Source organism: Triticum aestivum, chromosome 4B (assembly GCF_018294505.1).
Source record: "Triticum aestivum cultivar Chinese Spring chromosome 4B, IWGSC CS RefSeq v2.1, whole genome shotgun sequence".
Classification (NCBI taxonomy): Eukaryota; Viridiplantae; Streptophyta; class Magnoliopsida; order Poales; family Poaceae; genus Triticum; species Triticum aestivum.
The window spans coordinates 564,989,427-565,003,883 of record NC_057804.1 but is presented as its reverse complement, the minus strand read 5'-3'; positions in this window follow the sequence as shown (position 1 = coordinate 565,003,883).

Sequence of the window (14,457 nt, the reverse complement as noted above, 5' to 3'; positions counted from 1 at the left end):
AGCTTATCACACCCGATCATCACATGGTGTCTCAGCATGAAGAACTGTCGCAACTATGCATACTCAGGGAGAACACTTATACCTTGAAATTTTATTAAGGGATCATCTCATAATGCTAGCATCGTACTAAGCAAAATAAGATGCATAAAATATAAACATCACATGCAATCAAACTATGTGACATGATATGGCCATCATCATCTTGTGCCTTTGATCTCCATCTCCAAAGCACCATCATGATCTCCATCGTTACCGGCATGACACCATGATCTCCATCATCTTGATCTCTATCAACATGTCTTCACATGGTCGTCTGGCCAACTATTGCTATCGCATAGCGATAAAGTAAAGCAATTATATGGCGCTTGAATCTTATGCAATAAAGAGACAACCATAAGGCTCCTGCCAGTTGCCGATAACTTTAACAATACATGATCATCTCATACAACAAACTATATCTCATCACGTCTTCACCATATCACATCTCAACATGCCCTGCAAAAACAAGTTAGACATCCTCTACTTTGTTGTTGCAAGTTTTACATGGCTGCTACGGGCTTCTAGCAAGAAGCGTTCTTAACTACGCATCAAAACCACAATGATTTTTCGTCAAGTGTGCTGTTTTAACCTTCAACAAGGACCAGGTGTAGTAAAACTCGATTCAACTAAAGTTGGAGAAACAGACACCCGCTAGCCACCTGTGTGCAAAGCACGTCGGTAGAAACAATCTCATGAACGCGGTCATATAATGTCGGTCCAGGCCGCTTCATCCAACAATACCACCGAATCAAAGTAATACATTGCTGGTAAGAAGTATGACTATTATCGCCCACAACTCTTTGTGTTCTACTCGTGCATATAACATCTACTCATAGACCTGGCTCGGATGCCACTGTCGGGGAACGTGGTAATTTCAAAAAAAATCCGACGATCACGCAAGATATATCTAGGTGATGCATAGCAACGAGAGGGAGAGTGTGTCCACATACCCTCATAGACCGAAATCGGAAGCATTAGTTAACGCGGTTGATGTAGTCGAAAGTCTTCGTGATCCAACCGATCCAAGTACCAAACGTACGGCACCTCCACGTTCAACACACATTCAGCTCGATGACGTCCCTCATACTCTTGATCCAGTTGAGGCCGAGGGAGAGTTTCATCAGCACAACGGCGTGGCGACGGTGATGATGAAGTTACTGGCGCAGGGCTTTGCCTAAGCGCTACGAAGATATGACTGAGGTGTGCAACCGTGGAGGAGGGTACCGCACACGGCTAAAAGATCAACTTGTGTGTTCTAGGGTGCCCCCCTGCCCCCATATATAAAGGAGCAAGGGGGAGGCCGGCCGACCCTCCTTGGGCGCGCCCCACAAGGGGAGTCCTACTAGGACTACTAGTCCTAGTAGGATCCCACCAAGAGGGAGAGAGGGGGAAGGAAGGAGAGGGAGAGGGAGAAGGAAAGGGGGGTACCACCCCCCTTCCCTAGTCCAATTCGGACCCAAGGGGGAGGGGGAGCGCGACCTGCCCTGGCCGCCCCTCTCTCTCTCCACCAAGGCCCATGTGGCCCATTAGTTCCCCCGGGGGGTTCTGGTAACCCTCCGACACTCCGGTTTTATCTGAAACTTCTCTGGAGCACTTCCGGTGTCTGAATATAGCCGTCCAATATATCAATATTTATGTCTCGACCATTTCGAGACTCCTCGTCATGTCTGTGATCTCATGCGAAACTCCGAACAAACTTCGGTCATCAAAACACATAACTCATATTACAAATCGTCATCGAACGTTAAGCGTGCGGACCCTACGGGTTTGAGAACTATGTAGACATGACCGAGACACATCTCCAGTCAATAACCAATAGAGGAACCTGGATGCCCATATTGTCTCCTACACATTCTACGAAGATCTTTATCGGTCAAACCGCATAACAACATACGTTGTTCCTTTTGTCATCTGTATGTTACTTGCCTGAGATTCGATCATCGGTATCATCATACCTAGTTCAATCACATTACCGGAAAGTCTCTTTACTCATTCCGTAATACTTCATCCCACAACTAACTCATTAGTTGCATTGCTTGCAAGGCTTATAGTGATGAGCATTACCGAGAGGGCCCAGAGATACCTCCCCGAAACATGGAGTGACAAATCCTAATCTCGATCTATGCCAACCCAACAAACACCTTCGGAGACACCTATAGAGCACCTTTATCATCACCCATTTACGTTGTGACATTTGGTAGCACACAAAGTGTTCCTCCGGTATTCGGGAGTTGTATAATCTTATAGTGTGAGGAACATGTATAAGTCATGAAGAAAGCAGTAGCAATGAAATTGTAACGATCATAATGCTAAGATAACAGATGGGTCTTGTCCATCAAATCATTCTCCTAATGATGTGATCCCGTTCATCAAATGAAAACATTTGTCATGGTTAGGAAACATAACCATCTTTGATTAACGAGCTAGTCAAGTAGAGGCATACTAGGGACACTATATTTTGTCTTTGTATTCACACATGTACTAAGTTTCTGGTTAATACAATTCTAGCATGAATAATAAACATTTATCATGATATAAGGAAATAAATAATAACTTTATTATTGCCTCTAGGGCATATTTCCTTCAGATGATACACATGTTCATAATATTGAAGCCAAAAGATGCAAAGTTGACAATGATAGTGCAACTTATTTCTGGCACTGCCGTTTGGGTCATATCGGTGTAAAGCGCATGAAGAAACTCCATTCTGATGGACTTTTGGAATCACTTGATTATGAATCACTTGGTGCTTGCGAACCGTGCCTTATGGGAAAGATGACTAAAAATCCATTCTCCAGAACAATTAAACGAGCTACTAACTTATTTGAAATAATACATACATATGTATGTGGTCCAATGAGTGTTGAGGCTTGTGGCGGGTATCATTATTTTCTTACCTTCATAGATGATTTGAGCAGATATGGTTATATCTACTTAATGAATCATAAGTCTAAAACATTTGAGAAGTTCAAAGAATTTCAAATGAAGTGGAAAATCATCGTAACAAGAAAATAAAGTTTCTATGATCTGATCGTGGAGGGGAATATTTGAGTTACGAGTTTGGTCTTCATTTGAAACAATGTGGAATAGTTTCACAGCTTACGCCACCTAGAACACCAGAGTGAAATGGTGTGTCCAAACGTCATAACCGTACTTTATTGGATATGGTGTGATCTATGACGTCTCTTACTGATTTACCACTATCGTTTTGGGGTTATGCTTTAGAGACGGCTGCATTCACTTTAAATAGGGCAAAATCAAAATCCGTTGAGACGACGCCTTATGAACTATGGTTTGGCGAGAAACCAAAGTTGTCGTTTCTTAAAGTTTGGGGCTGTGATGCTTATGTGAAAAAGCTTCAACCTGATAAGCTCGAACACAAATCGGAGAAATGCGTATTCATAGGATACCCAAAGGAAACTATTGGGTACACCTTCTATCACATATCCGAAGGCAAAATCTTTGTTGCTAAGAATGGATCCTTTCTAGAGAAGGAGTTTCTCTTGAAAGAAATGAGTGGGAGGATAGTAGAACTTGATGAGGTAATTGTACCTTCTCTCTTATTGGAAAGTAGTTCATCATAGAAATCAGTTCCAGTGATTCCTACACCAATTAGTGAGGAAGCTAATGATGATGATCATTAAACTTCAGATCAAGTTACTACTGAACTTCGTAGATCTTATAGAGTGAGATCCGCACCAGAGTGGTACGGTAATCCAATTCTGGAAGTCATGTTACTAGACCATGGTGAACCTACAAACTATGAGGAAGCAATGATGAGCCTAGATTCCGCGAAATGGCTTGAGGCCATGAAATCTGACATGGGATCCATGTATGAGAACAAAGTGTGGCCTTTGGTGGACTTGCCCGATGATCGGCAAGCCATAGAAAATAAATGGGTCTTCAAGAAGAAGACTAACGCTGACGGTAATGTTACTGTCTACAAAGCTCGACTTGTTGCGAAAGGTTTTTGACAAGTTCAAGAAGTTGACTATGATGAGACTTTCTCACCCGTAGCGATGCTTAAGTCTGTCCGAATCATGTTTGCAATTGCCGCATTTTATGATTATGAAATTTGGCAGATGGATGTCAAACTGCATTTCTGAATGAATTTCTGGAAGAAGAGTTGTATATGATGCAACCAGAAGGTTTTTTCGATCCAAAGGGTGCTAACAAAGTGTGCAAGCTCCAGGGATCCATTTATGGACTGGTGCAAGCCTCTCGGAGTTGGAATAAACGCTTTGTTGTGTGATCAAAGCATATGGTTTTATACAGACTTTTGGAGAAGCCTGTATTTACAAGAAAGTGAGTGGAGCTCTGTAGCATTTCTAATATTATATGTGGATGACATATTGTTGATTGGAAATGATATAGAATTTCTGGATAGCATAAAGGGATACGTGAATAAGAGTTTTTCAATGAAAGACCTCGAAGAAGCTGCTTACATATTGGGCATCAAGATCTATAGAGATAGATCAAGACGCTTAATTAGACTTTCACAAAGCACATACCTTGATAAAGTTTTGAAGAAGTTCAAAATGGATCAGTCAAAGAAAGGGTTCTTACCTGTGTTAAAAGGTGTGAAGTTGAGTCAGACTCAATTCCCGACCACTTCGGAAGATAGAGAGAAAATGGAAGTCATTCCCTATGCTTCAGCCATAGGTTCTATCATGTATGCAATGTTGTGTACCAGACCTGATGTGTGCCTTGCTATAAGCATAGCAGGGAGGTACCGAAGTAATCCCGGAGTGGAGCACTGGACAACGGTCAAGAACATCCTGAAATACCTGAAAAGGACTAAGGATATGTTTCTCGTTTATGGAGGTGACAAAGAGCTCGTCGTAAACAGTTATGTCGATGCAAGCTTTGACACTGATCCGGATGACTCTAAGTCGCAAACCGGATACGTATTTTTATTGAATGGAGGAGCTGTCAGTTGGTGCAGTTCTAAGCAAAGTGCTGTGGTGGGATCTATGTGTGAAGCGGAGTACATTGCTGCTTCGGAAGCAGCAAATGAAGGAGTTTGGATGAAGGAGTTCATATTCAATCTAGGTGTCATACCTAGTGCATCGGGTCCAATGAAAATCTTTTGTGACAATACTGGTGCAATTGCTGGCAAAGCAATCTAGATTTCACAAGAGAACCAAGCACATCAAGAGACGCTTAAATTCCATCCATCATCAAGTGTCGGAAGGGGACATAGAAATTTGCAAGATACATACGGATCTTAATGTTGCAGACCTGTTGACTAAGCCTCTTCCACGAGCAAAACATGATCAGCACCAAAACTCCATGGGTGTTAGAATCATTACTTTGTAATCTAGATTATTGACTCTAGTGACAGTGGGAGACTGAAGGAAATATGCCCTAGAGGAAATAATAAAGTTATTATTTATTTCCTTATTTCATGATAAATGTTTATTATTCATGCTAAAATTGTATTAACCGGAAACTCCGTACATGTGTGAATACATAGACAAAACACAATGTCCCTAGTATGCCTCTACTTGACTATCTTGTTAATCAAAGATGGTTATGTTTCCTAACCATAGACATGTGTTGTCATTTGATGAACGAGATCACATCATTAGGAGAATGATGTGATGGACATGACCCATCCGTTAGCTTAGCATTATGATCGTTACAGTTTCATTGCTACTGCTTTCTTCATGACGTATACATGTTCCTCAGACTATGAGATTGTGCAACTCCCGAATACCAGAGGAACACTTTGTGTGCTAGCAAACGTCACAATGTAAATGGGTGATTATAAAGGTGCTCTATAGGTGTCTCCGAAGGTGTTTGTTGGGTTGGCATAGATGGAGACTAGGATTGGTCACTCCGTGTTTCGGAGAGGTGTCTCTAGGTCCTCTCGGTAATGCTCATCACAATAAGCCTTGCAAGCAATGTGACTAATAAGTTAGTTACGAGATGAAGTATTACCGAACGAGTAAAGAGACTTGTCGGTAACGAGATTGAATGAGATTGAACTAGGTATGATGATACCGACGATCGAATCTTCGACAAGTAACATACCGACGACAAAGGGAGCAACGTATGTTGTTATGCGGTTTGACCGATAAAGATCTTCGTAGAATATGTGGGAGCCAATATGATCATCCAGGTTCCGCTATTGGTTATTGACCAGAGATGTGTCTTGGTCATGTCTACATAGTTCTCAAACCCATAGGGTCCGCACGCTTAACGTTCGATGACGGTACGTATTATGAGTTATGAGTTTTTGATGACCGAAGTTTGTTCAGAGTCCCGGATGAGATCATGGACGTGACGAGGAGTCTCAAAATGGTCGAGATATAAAGATTGATATATTGGACGGCTATATTTGGACACCGGAAGAGTTCCGGGAAGTTTTGGGTAAAACCGGAGTGCCGGAGGGGTTACCGGAACCCCTAGGGGAACTAATGGGCCACCATGGGCCTTAGTGGAGAGAGAGAGGAGGGCAGCCAGGGCAGGCCGCACCCCCCCTTGGAGTCTGAATAGGACAAGGGAAGGAGGGTGGCGCCGCCCTTTCCTACTCCCTCTCCCTCTCCTTTCCTTCCCTCTTCTCCCTTGTGGTGGAATCCTACTAGGACTAGTAGTCCTAGTAGGACTCCTCTCTTGGGGCGCGCCCTAGGGGCCGGCCGGCCTCCCCCCTTGCTCCTTTATATATGGGGGCAGGGGGGCACCCTAGAACACACAAGTTTCTCTTAACCGTGTGCGATGCCCCCCTCAACAGTTACACACCTCGATCATACCATCGTAGTGCTTAGGCGAAGCCCTGCGTCGGTAGCATCATCATCGCTGTTGCCACGCTGTCATGCTGACGGAACTCACCCTCGTCCTCAACTGGATCAAGAGCACAAGGGACGTCAGCGAGCTGAACGTGTGCTGAACGCGGAGGTGGCGTACGTTCGGTACTTGATCGGTTGGATCACGAAGAAGTTTGACTACATAAACCGCGTTATTGAAACGCTTCCGCTTTTGCTCTACGAGGGTACATGGACACACTCTCCCCTCTCGTTGATATGCATCACATAGATAGATCTTGCATGATCGTAGGAATTGTTTTAAAATTACCGCGTTCCCCAACAACTTCTTATTAGGAAAATGTAGGTGTCACAATCCTGACCCCCCTGTTCATGTTAGGTCTTCAAGGACCTGATTTAGCTTGATCATGTGCCCTCGATCCGGCGAACCACAAGCTAACAATAATCTGTTGAGTGCATGCAGAAAATCCTTTAAGAAATATGCTTTCAACAACTGTTTATATGATCAACTTGTCAGAAATAGGTACATAGCAAACAAAATCATATGGGAACTTGGTATTATATTTCCGATCAACTCCTCTGAAATAGTCACAAAGCAAACGACACGATGTTTATCCAAAATATCAAACTATTTTTGCCTAATGGGAACCAGGACAGTTCAGTAATTTAACTATTCAGGAAAAACAAAAGGAGTTGGTGCTTATACGGTTAGAAGAACTCCCTTTTATATTTAGTGTGCATTTTCAATTAAATTAAAAGTACGCGAGCATGTGCAAGTCAGCTACTGCCAATCACAAAGTAAAAGGCTCACACCCATGAGGAAATGACATCGCCTATGGGCTCAGCATACTTAGTGCATCAATAGGAGCAAGGATCATATTGTACATATGTGCTAGTGAGTTGTTGATAAAAGGACTAACAAACATTCTCAATTATCAGATGAATAAATAATCTGATAGTAGTTTTCATGTGTTCTTGTAGTTCGATTGCAGTTGTATTCTGCTTTCATGGAAGTTAACAATGGGTTCTTATATTCAGGGGTTCTGCATGTAGCAGTACGTAGCTTTCCTGAATCCTTCTCGCTAGAGTCGTGCAGAATCCAGGACAATTTCTTCTCTCCACCACTTTGGTGTCCTGTTATGGAACCAATTATACACCAGTCTGGTACATCCACTGTCCACTTATCTTTTTATTTTTATTTGAGAAGAGCCTACTTATCTTTTATGCCTACATATATTGGTAGTGTTCGTATTTGATTCTTGTGCAGTTCCTAGCCATTTTTAATTTATTACCAAACTCAGACAGGGATACATGTAGAGCTACTCTTGACTCCTTACATATATGTACTGCAGGAGCGTTTGTACAGTTGGTATTTAAAATTTTCAGTTAATAAAAATATAAAAACTATGTGTATGGGATGTCCAACAGTGGAAGAAATGTGTATGACCTATGTATAGCTCTACATATCCCTTCGATTTTCAGTACAAAACATCATGGTGTACTCAAGTGAATGGAGCTATTTTAAAAGTGGTTTATGGAGCAAAATAACAATTATGTAGGTACGCAATATTCATTATACATAGACCATGCTTAGATTTCATTGTGCAACCTGTACACGTATATATCTTCATAGATAATAATTCCATTCAACATGCATGAACAACAATTTGAGAATGGCACCAAAACAACCTATATAGTGTATTGTTATTGGTGTGACATCTTATTTTATTGATTCTTATATTAGGCGCTCAAGGCTTCCTAAACATTAAATTGTATGTCTACAATAACCAGAGGTAAAATCATTTTAGTCATCACCCCTTCACAGACCATGTTTTGATTGTATTCTCGTCGCATTTTTGATTTTCAGTGATGCAAATGAATGTTGGATAGCATCTTCGAACTTTGGAAAATATATGTTCAGTTGATATGGCCACTCAAAGATGTCGAGTGTATTGGTCATGCAGCCGGGTTAGTTATGTCATGGCCTTCAACCTTTGTATGTGACTTCCCTTTTTTATTGCTCTGTTGATCTGGTTTTTTTATTTCTCTGATGATAAATTACTTATGTCACTTTTTTGTTGTTGTACATTGAAGATAAATGGATGGTCCACAACTGAGTTGATTGCAAGGTGGAGAATGGGGCTGCTACCAGAAGTTAATGTTGTAGAATGTCATTTTCATGCTCAACGTATAGAAGTCATGTATATCTCAATGTACAGAAATCTATGTATTCTTTGGATTGCATTACATCTAATGCAACCGACTCGATTTAATATATGAGATCTTACTGTTTTATAGGTTGTTGCTTGTGTGCACTATCGATGTTGATCAAGTAACTATTATTGGTAGTATATAAAATACTAGTAATGTTACATGCTAAATCAGTTTGTGTAGGTTACCACCAACGCATATGAAGTGTTGTTAGGCTGCAACTATATATGTTTCTATCTTGCGACGCTTCCTCATGTCGACTACCAACGCAATTTTATCCGTTGTTGTAGACCCTAGCAACGCCACCAATGACAACACATATTAATCCATTGGTGTAGTCCTTAGCAACGGTTATATGGACATACGACAACACATCGATCCGTTGCTAAAGGGGGGTTCCTCTTGTAGTGTATCTTGGATATCAACATTGCGTTAAAATGACTGTGATGCAGTATGATGATATGGTATTCTCCTCTGAATGTTCGAGTGGCTTGACTTGGCACATGTTCATGCATGTAGTTGAATCAAAACCAACATAGCCTCTATGATATTTATGTTCATGGTGTTCATATCCTACTCACGCTAGTATCCAATGTTACTTATGCATAATGCATGTTCATGACCGTTGTTGCTCTCTAGCTGACCGCTTCTCAACCTATTTGCTAGCCTTCGCCTGTACTAAGTGGGAACTCTGCTTGTACATCAAAAACTTGAAACCCAAGTTATTCCAGACGAGTCCACCATACCTACCTATATACAATATTACCCTACCGTCCTAAGTAAATTTGCATGTGCCATATCTAAAAACTTCAAATAAATATCCTTTTTGTGTGCCTGGATTGTTCATGGAACGACATGGGTAGTCGGTATCTTCCATGCTAGGCGGGTTATTCTTAGGTTGAGTGTTCATTCACTTGCCATCGCATGAGAAAAGGGCGGTAATAGGGATGCTCAGTCCCAAATTGCAAAAAGAATTGATCTCTCAAATAATCAAACAAAAACTCCTAATGGAGTCATAACCTTTACTTTTCCGCTTGGGAACCGCCACTAGCGTGTTTAGCATGGAAGATATTAATAACTAATAGTCGTTAAGTAAATGAGAAGGGTGCATGTCTCAAAATTTCATTTACCTCTGTTTTAAAAAACTTGAGTTCTGGCACCCCTGCAAATCGCTGCTTCCCTCTGCGAAGGGACTATCTATTTACTTTTATGTTGTGTCATCATCTTCTCAAATAAGCGCCAGAACCTAAGAGCACTGCTATCATGCTGATGCATTGTGTGTAGCTAATGTTTGGTGCATCATGAGTGGATTTTTTCTACCATGAATTACAATGTTTAATCTCTGCTTGAACTTTGGGGGTGCTCTTCATTTATGTTTTACGGCCTCAGGAAGGGCTAGCGAGATACCACTATTGTCATATTATATCATGGTTGCTTTGACAACGTGTTGCTGTTTGAGATATCTTATTGTTGCTCTCTAGTTGATTATGCCATTGATATGAGTTAATATAATTTTTAAGAGTTATTGTCGACATGGTTAGTTATGATCTTTGCTGAATACCTGGGTGTTGTTTAAGCTTATTTATGAAACAAGAGCAAAAAAGTTCATAAAAGTTTTTCTTTTTCAGTTTCAGTTTATCACTGAATTGCTTGAGGACAAGCAAAGGTTTAAGCTTGGGGGAGTTGATACGTCTCCAACGTATCTACTTTTCCAAACACTTTTTCTCTTGTTTTGGACTCTAATTTGCATGAGTTGAATGAAACTAACCCCAGACTGACACTGTTTTCAGCAGAACTACCATGGTGTTGTTTTTGTGCAGAAATAAAAGTTCTCGGAATGGAACGAAACTTTGTGAGGATTTTTCTCGGAATGAACGAAACCTGAGGGGGGCACCTGGGTGGGAACAAGCCACCAGGGCACGCCTGCCCCCCAGGCACACCCCGATGGGTTGTACCCACCTGGTGGCCCGAATGACCCTGAAACCAATGCTATAAAATCACATTCTTCTAGAAAAAAATCAGGGAGAAAGAATTATCACGTTTCATGAGACGAAGCCGCCACTGTCTCCTGTTCTTCATCGGGAGGCCAGATCTGGAGTCCGTTTGGGGCTTCGGAGAGGGGGATCTTCGATGTTTGTCATCACCAACACATCTCCATCGCCAATTCCATGATGCTCCCCACCGGGAGTGAGTAATTCCTTTGTAGGCTCGCTGGTCAGTGAGGAGTTGGATGAGATTCATCATGTAATCGAGTTAGTTTTGTTAGGGCCTGATCCCTAGTATCCACTATGTTCTGAGATTGATGTTGCTATGACTTTGCCATGCTTAATGCTTGTCACTTTGGGCCCGGGTGCCATGATTTTAGATCTGAACCATTTATGTTATCACCATTATATCCATGTTCTAGATCCGATCTTGCAAGTTATAGTCACCTACTACGTGTTATGATCCGGCAACCCCAGAGTGACAATAGTCGGGACCACTCCCGGTGATGACCGTAGTTTGAGGAGTTCACGTATTCACCGTGTGCTAATGCTTTGTTCCGCTTCTCTATTAACAGGAGGCCTTAATATCCCTTAGTTTTCAATAGGACCCCGCTGCCACGGGAGGGTAGGAAAAAAGATGGCATGCAAGTTCTTTCCATAAGCACGTATGACTATTTACGGAATACATGCCTACATTTTATTTATGAACCGGAGCTAGTGTCGTATCGCCCTAGGTTATAATTGTCTCATGATGAATATCATTCAATGAGTCACCGATCCAATGCCTACGAATTTATCTTATATTGTTTCTGCTAAGTTACTACTGCTACTGCTATCGTTACTGCTTCAAAATCACTGCTATCACTGTTACCCCGTTACTGTTGCTATTGCTGCTATCATCAAAACTATCATATTACTGTGCTACTAATCACTTTGCTGCAGATAATTAATCTCCAGGTGTGGTTGAATTGACAACTCAGCTGCTAATACCTTCAAATATTCTTTGGCTGCCCTGTGTCGAATCTATAAATTTGGGTTGAATACTCTACCCTCAAAAATTGTTGCGATCTCCTATACTTGTGGGTTGAATACTCTAAATGTAGATGACTTTTTGTGAAGTGTAGATACCGAGTGCAGCTAGATGCCATATTTTGTAAATAGTGGCAATATTGTGTAAGCTCGTGGATGTTGTCATGTATAAAGATGGTGGTTGAAATATATAATTTATGTCCTTTTCCGTCTTCAACTTTTTGGAGTGATCACGTACAATTATTATTAATATTTAGATTTGTGAGAATCCAATATTAATTCTATCATTCAATGCAATATTTGTAAATAATGAGGGGTATATGGACTAACGTCTGTGTTTGCTTGGGAATGGAACTAACCCAAAGGATGATGCTTACTCCCTAGTGGAACTAACTCAAAGGATGCTTACTCCTTAGTGGAACTAACCCAAAGGATACTTACTTTACAAGTCAGCAGACTTGCCACCTATCACCTATTTCCGCACAATGAAAATAAAACGATATCTAGGGTACTCTTTTGACACCGAAGAGAAACCGAGCTCCCCCACTAATGGGCCCCTAGGAAAATTTCACTAGGGTAATACACTAGGGTAACTCCTCCCCCTAGCATCTTTGCCCTTTGCTTAGGGTATCCGGCCCTAGGGCTATCTGCAGATTCTAGTAAGCATTGTGATTAACTCTAAACTCTCATCAAATGCTTTTGATAGTGAAGTTGATCATGCATATCTTTGAAATCTATCACCAAGTATTAATTCCAATGCCATTTCGTTCTCTTATAATTGGTATTCTTTCAATTAGTAGAATTGGTAGAGCATTTCCATTCCACATTTGCTTTAGGTTCCCTTTATCTCTAGGCAATAAACTTTTATTGTGATTCCCCGTGTCCCCGGTTTCCTTCTAGAAGTTCTTATTCTTCAAAAGCATCGTTCTTCTCCTCTTTCATCCCTAATTAGTATGTGTTGAGGGTAGACATACTTTCTCATTTTGGTACTTGGTGCCATTGTGGAGAAATGTAGAGAGTTAGGTTGACTTGTGGGAAGTTTGCCTTCATGGGAGTTAGTTATCTGATTGCTTGTACTATCTATAATCTACTTGGGTGAGATAGACCTATGAGTATGAATGAATGTATACGTTATATGCTCAATGGTTTTGCTTGGTGCATATGTTAAACTATGTGAATTTCCATGTGTCGACATGAGACTTTGATGTAATATGGACAAAATGCATGGTTTGCGATACTTATGTGAATAATCATAGTTTATACGTTTTTTTTTCAAATTCTCTTGATGGATCTTGGAAGCGATATGCATGCATACTTACACTATGTCGTTTTTTAGTATCACATGGAATTCAAATGCATATACATAAGCGGAAACTTTGGACCCAATAAGTTAGGAACCAAAATGCACTATGTCTTACGTACATTGGAGAAGCATTGGATGCTTAGCTCATTCATGAGGAACATGGTGACATCATATGCAAATAGCTTGTGGCCAAGCTAGACTGATTAGTTTATCTACTACTCCCTCCGTTCCGAATTACTTGTCGTACGTATGGATGTATCTAGATGTATTTTAGTTCTAGATACATCCATTTCAGCGACGAGTAATTTGGAACGGAGGGAGTACTTACTAATGCTATCTCGGTAAGATTCTCAACTCGGATGGTGGATGGAACACGCATGTGGACGCCATCAAATCATGCAGACACACGATGCATGTGGTTATGGTTGAGCAAGATCCCTGTTGAAATATATTGCCTGTCTCCTTCCATTAGTTCGGACTTTTGAATTCAAGACCCTGCCAACGCAGTATTATAAAAACGATTCTGCGGCCTACATCGAACCCACGTCTAAGGACTAAATAAGTATAGACATGAGGGGGAGTGTTGAAATATATTGCCTGCCTCCCTCCATTAGTTCGGACTTTTGGAGCAACTGGCTGGAGCATGAATTCAATAATCCCATTATCCCAACACGTGTTTGCGTATGTATGTGCGGCCACGTGATCAGAACATATTTTAGATGCATTATTTTTTAATTTCAATCATTAAATTCTATGATCAATGGAGCATATATTCAGCACACGTGCATGATTGTGGTAGCTTCATTTTCTACTGTTTAAACTATACTATACAATAACAGATTTTGATGTCTCTCAAATATTGTTTTCCTACTCAAATCTCGCTAAGCTCCCCCTTGGATGTCTCTCACCGTACAATTATTGTGGTAGACACTCTCACTGTACAATTATTCTGCTAGACATGTCTTATTATTTTTCAAGAAAAGGTGTATCCTTTTCTAAAAAAAGAAGAAAACTGGTGTATTTTTAACCACAGCCAATACGCCACGAGGTATCTCCTTTTGTTTTATTTTTACCCACAGAACATTTATGCACCTCAAACCTTCCTTTGTTATTTATAGGCCGA